The sequence below is a fragment of the Triticum urartu genome, chromosome 5A (assembly GCF_056163025.1).
Source record: "Triticum urartu cultivar PI428250 chromosome 5A, HENAU_Tu73, whole genome shotgun sequence".
Classification (NCBI taxonomy): Eukaryota; Viridiplantae; Streptophyta; class Magnoliopsida; order Poales; family Poaceae; genus Triticum; species Triticum urartu.
The window spans coordinates 521,142,721-521,156,316 of NC_141877.1; the positions used below are offsets into that span (position 1 = coordinate 521,142,721).

At 47.7% G+C, this 13,596-nt stretch overlaps 1 pseudogene; it reads left to right on the forward strand.

The window, feature by feature from the left end:
* Positions 1-2,095: 2,095 nt before the first annotated feature.
* LOC147972434 (uncharacterized) lies at positions 2,096-9,299 on the forward strand (annotated as a pseudogene).
* The last annotated feature ends 4,297 nt before the right edge of the window (positions 9,300-13,596 follow it).

Genomic DNA, 13,596 nt, shown 5'->3' on the forward strand with positions numbered 1-13,596 from the left:
TTTCCGAGCAGATTTAGAGATTGGATCTGACCTATGTCGTCATTAACCTTTCTAAGGAGTCGTCAGGTACAACATATCCGTGTCGCACGATGATCATCGCATACAGTAGTCAATCTATTCCTATGTAAGGCTTCCAGGAATCACCTGTGTGTATACAAACAATGACAGATTTTTCTCGGGTATATATGTTGAATATGAGTCAAGAAGTTGAGAATATACATTTTGCCATGTTTTTCACTAGCTAGCTAGCTAGGCCGGTTGAGGTCGGTCGCCTTTTATAGGTTGATGACTGGAAGGTTGCTACTACCAACCAACATATTTAGGGGCATATATGTACTTCTTCCGTTCTAAAATATAGTACGCCCGCATTTTCTGAGGTTCTACTTTGACCATAAATTTAAACAACGAGATCAACTACAGCGGAAGAATTTTTTTTATAATTGAAAACTTTTTTTTGAATACGAATTCACTGATATAACTTTTGCTCCCGCCGCAGTCAGTCTTGTTTGTTAAATTTATGGTCAAAGTTGGAGCACGGGAATAGAGGAAACACTATATTTTGGAACGGAGGAAGTACTCCTTTCCAGTTTATAGGGCTTATCTCAAAATTTTAGTTTTTTTTTTCCATTTTATAAGACTCAATTTGGTTGTTCCCCATCACATGTTCAGATTCTAAGCTGCATTAAACCAGTGCATGCAAGTATTAAGAGAAAATTGACCAATGCATGTACTTTATGCATGCATGCATTGCAATTAATGCATTGGTAAACATAATTTTTTTGAGAAAAACAAGAGCATTAATTGGGTGCTTTTGCAAACTATAAAAAATATTCCACCACTCATCATTTACCTTGGTCGGTGAGATTTTTGAATTGAGCCCTATAACCTAGAAAGGAGGGAGTATGTACTTAGAACGAGCATTACACAACCATATATAGCGAGAAAACTGGTCACAATCCATGGCCATGACAATGTAGTACTCACCACCACCGCACATATATGCATGCTTGCATTTTCATTTCTAGAAGTACATGGGCAGCAACAAAGATTGTATCCTATTGGTCCTATTGGCACAACATGGGAGAACTTTCTGTCTGCAAGACGCAAACTAGAAAGGTGTATTACACTCTGACGGTTCTCTCTAGAGATCAAGTTGGGGACACACACACACATATGGCTGGGGCCGGTCATGTGTATTTGTGATGGGACTGGGAAGCAGCGGGAAAGATGGAGTGACACACCTGGTCTCTGTGCCTTGAGTTGATCCAGATTACATCCCTGACTGGATATGTCATCGCAAGATCGGCCAAATCAAGAGGAAGGAAAGTGGCTCAGGAGGCATGCTAAGCTTGTGATGCAGCACATGACGAGGCAAAATTAGGACGACATCCGTAGTTTAGTTATGTGCTTGGCAGCACTTGTTATTTTGCAGGGTGTGCATCAGATTGCTCCTGCGACAAATGTCACGATCAAAGGTTTCCCGTCCAAGACGGATTCAAACTGGCCGCTACTCCATGGACAGACGCAGCAACAGTTTTGCACAGATGGAAAGTGCCAGCCCGGGCTATAGACGTGGACGTGAGTATGTGTTGAATATATATTGTGTAAGCCTATATTGTGATTTGGGTCCACCTCCTAGTTCTCCTGTATAGTTGAGGTTATGACCCCATCTTGTACATCATATATACGTGTCTGGTGCATCGATCAATGCAATTGTGTTGCACAGCCTATTTCAGTCTTCAACATGGTATCTATCGCAGGTTGTTCCTAGACCTAGCCGCTATCATCGCGCCGCCGCCGCTTCCTCCCTTCGCCACCGCCACCCGCTGCCGCTGCCGGTCACCGCCGCCCTCCCACCCGCCGCCGTGCCACCCGCCGCCGCCGCGGCTTCCTCCTCAGCCGCCGCCGCGCCACCCGCCGCCGCCGCGACTTCCTCAGCCGCCGCCGCCGCGCCCCTAAGCTTCCGGACCTCCCTCCCCACCCAGCGCCGCACCTAGCCGCTCCACCCGTGCCGAACCCCAACCCGACCCGCGCCGAACCCTAACCCTAGCCGCCCCACCCGCGCCACGCCTTCCCACTTCCTCCTCGTTGCGCCATGAGTTCCTCCTCCTCCACCATCTGCAACCCCTTTGACGGCCCTGATGTCACCCTCGTCCGTGAGCAGGGACGGCTTTTATCACACTAATAAAGAATAAGGTCAGAAATAATCAGAAAGAGATGAGAAAGAAAGAAAGAGAAATAAAAGAGAAAATCAGAAAGCAGGTCATCTCACATCCAGTCAGAAGTGGAACTAAAGATTCGGATCGCGGGAAATAAACAGAAAGGCGAGAGTGAAGATCTAGTGGGAACATTAGAGGTATCTTCATCAAGAAATATGAAGGAGATCACACGTAGTACTGACGGCAAGCAGCAGATCACACTAGTGCTTGTTGATTCAATCTATTACGCTTACCACAAAACCGGCCAAAAACGAAAGAGATATGGGAATATGAATTACTTATTCAAGAGACGAAGTCTTAGATTCCGGTACTATTGTACTAGTATTCCTCATATTGATACAGGAACTCTCACTGAACTCTGCGAACGTTTCGATCTGATGTCATGGAAATATTATACGGTCAAAGGTATGATTGCGAAATCAAAGCGATTCCTGTTGATGGATGAAAAAAGCAGGGACAGCTTTTATCACACTAATAAAGAATCAAAACACTAGTCGCTAAAGATATACGAGAGTTGCAGCGTTTTATCACGCTATTAGAGGAATACTCATAAGTATGATTGACTAAATCCTATATGAAAAAAAAGTATTCAAGATAAGCCGCGATCAGAAATCCAGAACCGAGAGGTCATAAAAGTCAGCGCAACAGAAACCCAAAGAAAAGAAATCCACTATTTCTCACTATAATTCTCATCCTCTAGTACCAATCAGTACAGAAGTGTAGTGGCACTGACACAAGGGTTTGGAATGGAACAATACAACCATACCATCCCATCACAAAACGGTAGGGTAGTACTAACCACACCGTATATGTTGTTATGCTCTAGTTAGCCACCACTAGAGAAGTGAGGTCATAGGCCACGCGAGGGTATACGGAACAACAATACATACCAATAAATCCCAACAAACAGATAGTAATCCACCGCTAAAAAGGGGAAACAAGGAAAAAACGACACAAAATGAAAGGAGGGACGACTTTTATCACACTAATAAAGAATAAGGTCAGAAATAATCAGAAAGAGATGAGAAAGAAAGAAAGAAAGAGAAATAAAAGAGAGAATCAGAAAGCAGGTCATCTCTCATCCAGTCAGAAGTGGAACTAAAGATTCAGATAGCGGGAAATAAACAGAAAGGCGAGAGTGGAGGTTGGCGGGTCTAAGATCTAGTGGGAACATTAGAGGTATCTTCATGAAGAAATATGAAGGAGATCACACGTAGTACTGACCGCAAGCAGCAGATCACACTATTGCCCATTTATTCTCGAATAATTTTTTTAGGAGGGACAATTTTACATATTTCTGCCAAATCCTTCTATTATTAAGTACGGCTGGTACCATTTTAATGTGTTTCAATTTTTTTCGAAAAGGAGAGGTTTGATGCTTCTGAATTCATTGTGTTAATTCCACTTCCTACTCGCAGTATGTTCTTAATGATCCCGGCTCATGATTTAATTGCCATGTATTTAGCTATTGAGCTTCAAAGTTTATGTTTTTATGTGATCGTATCATCAAAAAGAAAGTCTGAATTTTCCACGGAAGCCGGCTCAAAATATTTGATCTTAGGTGCATTTCCCTCTGGAATATTATTGTTCTGGTGTGACCGGACTACTACCAATCAATTTTTTGGAACTTATTTATAGACTTGTAGAGACCCTCTACGTAGTTGTAATTCTAGGGCAATCGATCCACTTTCCCCATAGCCCTAAGGTTGTGTCTCGATCTCCTACGCGCGAAAGATAAGATACGGGAGACGGCGTCCTATGGTATGGGTCTTCGACCCTTGGTCTAATTCCACGATGGAGAGTCAGCGTGGCGTAAAGTGAAGATTGGGAGAAATAGAGCGAAATCCCCATCTGGAGTATTCCGAAGGTGTAACCTAGGCAACAAAAAAGGGGCCCGATACTTCAACTAAAGGAGCGACCTATTGGTTCACCAAACCCTGACCCAGTGTCACACGTTCTCCAGGTCCAAAGGGATCCAGTGCCCAACTACCGTCTCCTCCCGGAATTGTGTTATCGGAGCCGAGCCAGGAATAGCCGTTAGTGGACACCTACCACTTTTCACCGGTTAGAGAGGCCCTCTTTAATACATTAAGAAAATATGTTCACAGGGGCTAGAAAGACTCGGTCATAGGAACTTAGACCACCTACGCGCTGGTAAACGAAAACCACCTCGACCGGATCTACCGAACCAAGAAGGTCGCCGCATCGAAAGAATTAACACGCCAAAAGGGCCACCAGCTTTCCCCCAAAAAGGGGAGATCCGCTGCTTACTGCTCACGGAAACATCCGACCTTATGGTAAAGTCGTCCGCCTATCTTTCTGATCTCATTCGTTTTCCGATCGCATAAAAAGTCATGAGATCAAAAAAGAAATGTGAGAATGTAACCTTTTTACCTGGGAATCGGTGGAATTGAAATCCTTTCGGACCTTGCTCGACATAGTCCTTAGTATGATGTCGATCTCTTAGGATGGACCGCTTTCTTAACGAGAAAGAGAGCTTAGCCTTACCCCTTAGCAATTGGTTGACTGACTCCTTACCACACAACAATCAAACTTCTATGATTACCGTGACACCTATGTCGGCATGCATGCTTAGAGAAGTGGATTTCTAAGAAATGGAAACTCTGACCTCAAAACTGCCAGTTGAGGAAGGGTTGTTTCGGCAGGCACGAGTGGAGAGTTTGCCCCATCGACGAAGGCCACTATACGTGTTTTCTAAAGAGCAATATTACCCTTTCTTTTCCTCTGGCTACTAAGATGTTTCAGTTTGTCAGGTTGTCTCTTGGCTGCTCATGGATTCAGCAGGTAGTTCAAAAGGTTGACCTATTTGGGAATCTCCAGATCTATGCTTATTTCAACTCCCCGAAGCATTTTTTCGCTTGCTACGCCCTTCCTCGTCTCTGGGTGCCATCCTTTCTCCTGCATTTTCGTGCACATAAGCATAGCTCAAACCACTTTTCATGCTTAGCAAATGCTGTAATGAGGGTGATGAATGTATACGGATATGGCGAAAATCTCTGTCTGCCTTTTCTTTCAGCTGAAATTCTACCTAATGGTTCATATTCCCCGGGTCCATGGGTCCATGGCTGCTTAGCTTAGACATCCTTGTTAGAGACATGAATGCGGGGTTCAGTTTCCAATTGATTTATATTCAACGGGACCTCCCATTATTGTATTTTCTCCACTTTTCTAGTTGTTGTGGAAAGAATGTTGAGCAAATGAGTTTAAGGGGTGGTTTTCTGTTTACTTTTTTCCAGCCTACGTCATCTCTCTTCCAGAACCTCACAATCATCAGTGTCTGAAGTTTCATGATGAATACTGGTTTCACATTTTATTGCTTACATGAGGAAATATCAATTTGGAACTCGAATTTGTATTTGAGTTATGATGAGGAGTGAGGTAGATTCGCAATGTTGAAGAAAACGAAGAAAAAGGATGCTGCTATGCCTTGCTTGTGGCTCTTTCTTCTATTGGCTAGTCTCAGGCATGATAGTTTCAATTTCTTTTGGAAAGCAAGTGTGGCTCAGTCATAAGTGTTAGTAATATCACTATCCAATCAAAAACCAGTCAACATCCACGAGCGCATTTCAGTGGTGCTTGATCAATCCACCGCATCCTACTCCGCTTGGAAGCGGTACTTCTCCTTGGTGTTCCGCGAGTACCTGCTCCACGGCCACGTCGGCGGCACCGTGGACTCGAGCCTCATGATTCACGACGAGGAGTGGATGATCCTCAACGCCACCATCATCCACTGGTTCTACCTCACCATCTCCAAGGACGTCTTCCACATGGTGGTGGATGATGACGATGACGCCTAAGCCATCTGGACCAAGCTCAACGGCCTCTTCACCGACAACAAACTATAGCATAAGGTCCTCCTCTATGACGAGTTTTACGGGTGCCAGCAGCTTGACTCGTCCATCAACGATTTTTGCATGCGCCTCAAAAAGCTTGCCGATGAACTTCGCGATCTCGGCGAGACGGTCGGTGACGAGCTCCTCATCAGCACCCTCACTGCTGGCCTCAACGAGGACTTTGGGAACGCCGCCTCCAACCTCACCCTCATCCCGGAGCCCACCTTTGTCAAGGTGGTGGCGTACCTCAAGTTGGAGGAGCGACGGATGAAGATGGCCCGGACTCGGGCGACCCACACCGCCCTCGTCACCGGCACCCGCGGGCGCTTGGCGCCACCTCCGCCGCATCCCGCGCAGGTCCCACCGGCCTACCCCCAGGCGCCGGCCGCCCCCTTCCCGCCACCCCCGCCCACAGCTAACGGGTGTCGCCGCGATGGCCGTCGTGATGGCCGCAAGCAGCAGTGCTACCTCTTGAGCTTGCGTTGGTTTTTCCCTTGAAGAGAAAAGGGTGATGCAGCAAAGTAGAGTAAGTATTTCCCTCAGTTTTGTGAACCAAGGTATCAATCCATTAGGAGACAACGCGCAAGCCACCGAATACCTGCACCAACAAACACCAACTTGCACCCAATGCGATAAAGGGGTTGTCAATCCCTTCACGGTTATTTGCATGTGAGATCTGATAGAGATGGATAAATGGTAAAGTAATATTTTTGGTATTTTTGGTTTATGGAATGGAAAGTTAAAGATTGCAAAGAAAGTAAATACGAAAATAAAATTATAGAGCGGAAACTTATAAGATGGAAAATAGACCCCGGGGCCGTAGGTTTCACTAGAGGCTTCTCTCAAGATAGAAATTATTATGGTGGGTGAACAAATTACTGCCGAGAAATTGATAGAAAAACGCAAAGCTATGACGATATCTAAGGCAATGATCATGAATATAGGCATCACGTCCGTGTCAAGTAGACCGAAACGATTCTGCATCTACTACTATTACTCCACACATCGACCGACTTCTGCCTGCATCTAGTGTATTAAGTTCATAAGAACAGTGTAACACAATAAGTAAGATGACATGATATAGCGGTATTAACTCAAGCAATATGATGAAAACCCCATCTTGTTATCCTCGATGGCAACAGTACAATACATGTCGGTTCCCCTTCTGTCACTAGGATCGAGCACCACAAGATTGAACGCAAAGCTAAGCGCTTCTCCCATTGCAAGAAAAACCAATCTAGTTGGCCAAACCAAATCGATACTTCGAAGAGACTTGCAAAGATATGAAATCATGCATATCAAAATTCAGAGGAGATTCACATAATATTCATAGATAAGCTGATTATAAATCCACAATTCATCGGATCTCAGCAAACACACCACAAAAGAGTATTGCATCGAATAGATCTCCAAGAACATCGAGGAGAACATGGTATTGACAATCAAAGAGAGAGAAGAAGCCATCTAGCTACTAGTTATGGACCCGTAGGTCTGTGGCAAACTACTCACGCTTCATCGGAGAGGCAATGGTGTTGATGTAGAAGCCCTCCATGATCGAATCCCCCTCTGGTAGGATGCCGAAAAAGGCCCCAAGATGGGATCTCACGGGTACAGAAAGTTGCGGCAGTGGAAAAGTGGTTTCGTGGCTCCCTTGGAAGTTTTCAGGGTATATGAGTATATATAGGAGGAAGATCTAGGTCAGGAGGTCACCGAGGGGCCCACAAGGTTGGGGGCGCGCCCCCCATCCTTGTGGCCGCCTCGTGGCTCTTATAACTTGTAGTTCAAGTCTCCCGGGTGTCTTCTGGTCCAAGAAAAATCATCACGAACATTTTATTCCGTTTGGACTTCGTTTGGTATTCCTATTCTGCTAAACTCTAAAACAAGGAAAAACACAGGAACTGGCACTGGGCTCTAGGTTAGTAGGTTAATGCCAAAATCATATAAAATAGCATATTAATGCATATAAAACATCCAAAACAGATAATATAATAGCATGGAACAATAATAAATTATAGATACGTTGGAGACGTATCAAGCAGCAGGGCGCCGGGGCTCAGGGAGGAGCCGCCCGCCCCCAGCAGCCGTATCAACCAGCCCCGTGGTCCGTCGGCCAGAACCCGTGGACCGGCGTTGTGCATGCCTACTCCATGCCGGTTCCCCATGCCCCTACCCCAGGTATCCTTGGCGCGCGACCTCCTTCTCATCAGGCATTTTACGCCACGCCGCAGCCCTACGGCCCCCTCTCCTACGGACAGCCGCCACAGCTAGGAGGGCTGCCGCTGCTGCCCCTGACGGCGCCGCCATAGCAGCCTGCCCTCCCACCCGTGCCGTGGGACCCGACGCTCCTGGCGACCCAGCACTCTGCGCCCTCTCCGTCCACCTACACCGGCGGCGGCAAATGGTATATGGACACTGAGCTACCGCGCATATGTCTGCTCATCCCTGTAACCTCCACACCTCCTATCCCGTCCACACCTCCGCTCGCATCACCGTCGATGACGGTTCTTCCGTTCCCATTACTCATATAGGACATGCATCTTTTCCATCCACATCTACTCCGTTGTCATTATCTAACACCTTTGTTTCTCTTGATCTTATCAAAAATCTTGTCTATATTTGTTCTTTTACATGTGAAAATCCTGTTACCGTTGAGTTTGATGAGTGTGGTTTTTCTGTTAAGGACGCTCGCACCCGGATGGCACTCCACCGATGTGACAGCCCCTACGAGCTCTACTCGGTCCGATCCACTGCCTCCACCACCTCCGCCGCCCCTGTCGCCCTCGCCACCAATGTGGATCTTTGGCACGCTCGCTTGGGTCATCCCAACCCCGCCACCCTTCGTCATATACTTCAGAGTTTTTCTTTCACGTGTAATAAGATTGATGATCACTCTTGTCGTGCATGTCGCCTCGGCAAACATGCTCGTCTTCCTTTTAGGGCGTCTTCTCATGTTGCATCGTACCCGTTTGAGTTAATTCATAGTGATGTTTGGACCTCGCTAGTTGCAAGTAATACATGCTATCTTTATTACCTTGTCATTCTTGATGATTCTTCGCACTATGTGTGGACCTTCCCATTGAGGCTTAAGTCCGATGTTATATCCACTCTCGCCACATTTTACTCCTATGTTTTAACGCAGTTTGGTCATCCAATTCTTGCGTTTCAGACAGATAACGAGGAGTTCGACAACTTAGCTGTTCGTACTCTCCTCACCACCATGGCATGACTTTTCGTCTCACATGTCTGTACACTTCGCAACAGAATGGTCGCGTTGAGCACGTCCTCTGCACTCTTAATGACTGCGTTCGGACGCTTCTCTTTCACGCCAATGTGCCTCCGCAAATTTGGCCCGATGCTTTCGCCACCGTATCACTCCTCATTAACATCCGCCCCTGTTGTACTCATGGGAACTTTGCACCTCATCATCTTCTCTTTGGTGCACCACCCTCTTATGATGAGCTTCGCATTTTCGGCTGTCTCTGCTATCCTAGCATCGCCGCCACTGCGCCACATAAGCTTTCACCCCGCTCGGTCGCATGCATCTTCCTCGGCTACCCACCTAACACTAAAGGCTACCGTTGCTATACCCAGTCTCCCATCGAGTATTTCACCTCCCGACACGTCTACTTTGATGAGAAGGTGTTTCCTTTTCAGCAGAAGGTACCTCTCGTCGCCCCATCGCCGCCGGCCACTAGCGGCCCTTCGGTGACACCGTCAGGTGGATGGCCCCGCTCAGCTCTCGGACCACATCCGGGCTTTGGCGGTCCCATGCCGTGGGACGAGCTATGCTTCACGCCCCACACCGCCATCACCATCAATGCCGGCCTCGCCGATGGCGCCTTCCCCGGCCACCCTCGGGCGTCGCGCCTTCCCCGGCCGACTCAGGCGCCTTGGGCGCCGCCTCTTCGTCGGCCACATCATCGGTGCCCTCGCCCGTGGCCTCACCGACTGCCTCTTCGAGCCTTGTCTCGGAGTTGCCGTCTCTCCCCCTCACTCGGGCTCGAGCCGACGTTCACCGCCCGAGTCTGCGGTACTCCAGCGACGAGTATCTCCTCGCCACCTCCACCACCGAGCCGTCCCTGATTCATGTGTCCGCCAGAGCAACCCTCTTCGATCCTCACTGGCTTGCTGCGATGCAGCAAGAGTTCGACGCTCTTCAGCGGAACCGTACCTGGACACTGGTTCCCCGGCCTTCTCGCGCCAATGTCATCACCGGCAAGTGGGTCTTTCGTCATAAGACCCGCTCGGATGGTACACTTGAGCGCTACAAGGCTCGCTGGGTGGTCCGTGGGTTTTGACAGCGTGCTGACATCGACTTCACTGAGAAGTTTGCACTGGTTGTCAAACCAGGCATGATCCACACCGTCCTCTAGCTAGCTGTAACACCCCGGATGTAACTTACCATATTTGTACTCCAACTCTTGCCATTTTCGGCTCTAAGTTATGACATTCGTGGTTGGGTTCTTTTCTTTGTTTTGCATTTTTTTCATGTCATGCATTTCATATCTTGTCATCATGTGCATCTCATTTGCATACGTGTTCGTCTCATGCATCCGAGCATTTTCCTCGTTGTCCGTTTTGCATTCCGACACTCCTACGTCTTCCGGCGCCCCCTCTTACCTCTTTTCGTGAGCTGGTGTTAAACATTCTCGGAATGGACCGAGATTTGCCAAGCGGCCTTGGTACCCCACTGGTAGACTGCCTGTCAAGTTTCGTGCCATTTGGAGTCCGTTTGATACTCCAACGGTCAACCGGGGAACCGTAAAGGCCTCGTGTGTGTTGCAGCCCAACACCCCTCCAAAGTGGCCCAAAACCCATCCAAACCCACTCCATCCTCTCGGCCGTTCGATCACGATCACGTGGCCGAAAACCCACCCCATTTGGACTCTCCTAGCTCCCTCTACCTATAAAAACATCTTCCCCTCCGAAATCCCGGATGAAACCCTAGATCTTTCCCCTCTCGCCCGCTGAACATGTTCGTCCCGGACCGGATGTAACCGTGCCGCCGCTCCCAGCCTCTCAGCGCCTGCAACATGGCCCCAGCCACCGCCCGCCGCCGCCGACCCGCTCGGGCCCGAGGCCGGCCCCCACGGCCCGCCCGCGCAGCCGCGTTGCCCCGCGCCTCCTTCGCCGGCCGCGCCGCCCCTCGCCGCCTCCGCCGCTCGGCGCCTCCTCTCCGCTCGCTGGCGACTGTGCCCGCCGCCCGCGCTGCCGCGCTCCTCCGCCGCTGCCTCGTCGCCGGTCGTCGTCCCGCCGCCGCCTCCTCGCAGATCCGTCCGGATCTGGCTCCCCCGAGCCCTCTCCGGTGAGCTGCGGCGTCCCCGGCCACCGTCTCCTCTGTCTCCGGCCGTGCCCCGGCGAGAACCCCGTCCGTGCCTCGAATTCCGCGCCAACCCTAGATCTGGGCGAGGTCTATTTCTTCTAAGTCCCCGGTTTCCCCTAACATTTTCTAGCTCTGTTCATTGCATCATAACTCCTCATCCGTAGCTCCGTTTTGTGCGTGCCATATATCAAAATGTTCATCTTGATGTGCTCTTCATTTTGTTCTATTGTGCCATGCTTGTTCGAGTCCATCTTGATGCCCAAATTGTTGATGAAAGAGTGCTATAAGATGTTAGTTCCTGTTACTTAGCAGATATTGAGCATTTGTCATTTTTGCTACATTTGTTGTGTGCTCCATATGGGCATGAGCTCTACATGTGTTTTGGGCTATGCCATGCCATCTTTACAAGGGTGTATGCCATGTATTTTTGTGATCAATGTGGTGACTAGCACAAGCATGCAAAGTAGCTCTTGTAATATTGCTGTTTTCAGGGACTTAGAATTTCACTGTCATTTCCCTGTTGTTATTTTTATGCCATGTATTCATGTTGCTATAGAGAGATCCATGCTTCTTTTGAGTATGTTCAGTAAGGATGATTTGGACATATGGTTATGCTCTATCCATCCATGTCCCTGTTTGCTTTTATGGAGTACCCTAGCATGACTCAATCTTGCTCTACTTTTGCTGTAAAATGTTCCTGGCAGATTGTTTACGTGTTAATCAATTTTGCCAAGGTTGTTGTAGTTGATCCATGCATGCTATGTGATTGTTCTTGCCATGGTTAGCTTATTAAACATGTCTTCTTGCTGTTAGTATGCTTATTTTATCATGCAATGCCTTGTTATGAGTGAATCGAGCTCGCAAAGAGGCCTTCATAATTCTGTTTTTGCCATGTCCAGTTTTCTGCTAAGTCTGAATCTGTTAACGAAACTTGCTAAGTTTACATGGGTGCCATCATATCTTCTGATCCTTTTTGTCTTATGGTCAGTAAGGGACCTTTGTTATATGTTTTGAATAGATTCATGCCATCCCTTGTATTGCTATGATATATTCCTGTAGCATGTTGTTATCTTTCTCTAAACATTGCTTCCTGATGTTAATTCCTGACATGTTGTTATTTTCACCAAGTCTGTGATGTTGATATCTTTTGCACTTTTGCCATGCTTGTTTGAACCTGCTCTTGTGTGATTTAGCCATATCTTAGTGTTCATCTTTTGTGAAGCATCTTGATTAGATCACTGCCATGTGCTTTGTTTCTATGTTGGAGTGCAGTAGCTTAGTTTATTGTTGCATTCTAGATGGCATCGTGCTGTTAATCGCAGAATTGTGCCGTTCTTGTTTTGCTTGCCATTTGCAAACCGTGCATCCGTTTTCGGCGATCTTTATATCGATTTCGACCGAAATCAACTCATCTTTCCAGCGGCACACTTGGTTTGCCAAGTTGAGGCCTGGTTCAATCTTTTCCTTCCGGAGCACGCATATGCATTACATATCACATCCCGCATATCATGCCATGTTTTGCATCATGTTGCTTGCGCATTGCACTATGATTGATTGTTGGTCCTTTGCTTGTGTTCTTGCTTTGCTTAGAGCCGAGAGACGAGTACGTGATTGAGGAACCCGTCGAGTACGCTTACGAGGATCAAGCTTACGCCAACTCGGAGAACTTTGCAGGCAAGACGACCATACCCTCGAAATCACTTCTATCTTTGCTTGCTAGTTGCTCGCTCTATTGCTATGCCGCGATACCTACCACATGCTTTATCATTCCTCCCATATTGCCATGTCAAGCCTCTAACCCACCTTGTCCTAGCAAACCGTTGTTTGGCTATGTTACCGCTTTGCTCAGCCCCTCTTATAGCGTTGCTAGTTGCAGGTGGAGATGAAGTTTGTTCCTTGTTGGAACATGTTTATTGGTGGGATATAATTATTATATCTTGTTTACTTCAATGCACATATATACTTGGTAAAGGGTGGAAGGCTCGGCCTTATGCCTAGTGTTTTGTTCCACTCTTGCCGCCCTAGTTTCCGTCATACCAGTGTTATGTTCCTTGATTTTGCGTTCCTTACACGGTTGGGTTATAATGGGAACCCCTTGACAGTTTGCCTTGAATAAAACTCCTTCAGCAAGGCCCAACCTTGGTTTTACCATTTTCCACCTAAGCCTTTTTTCCCTTGGGTTCCGCGGACTCAAGGGTCA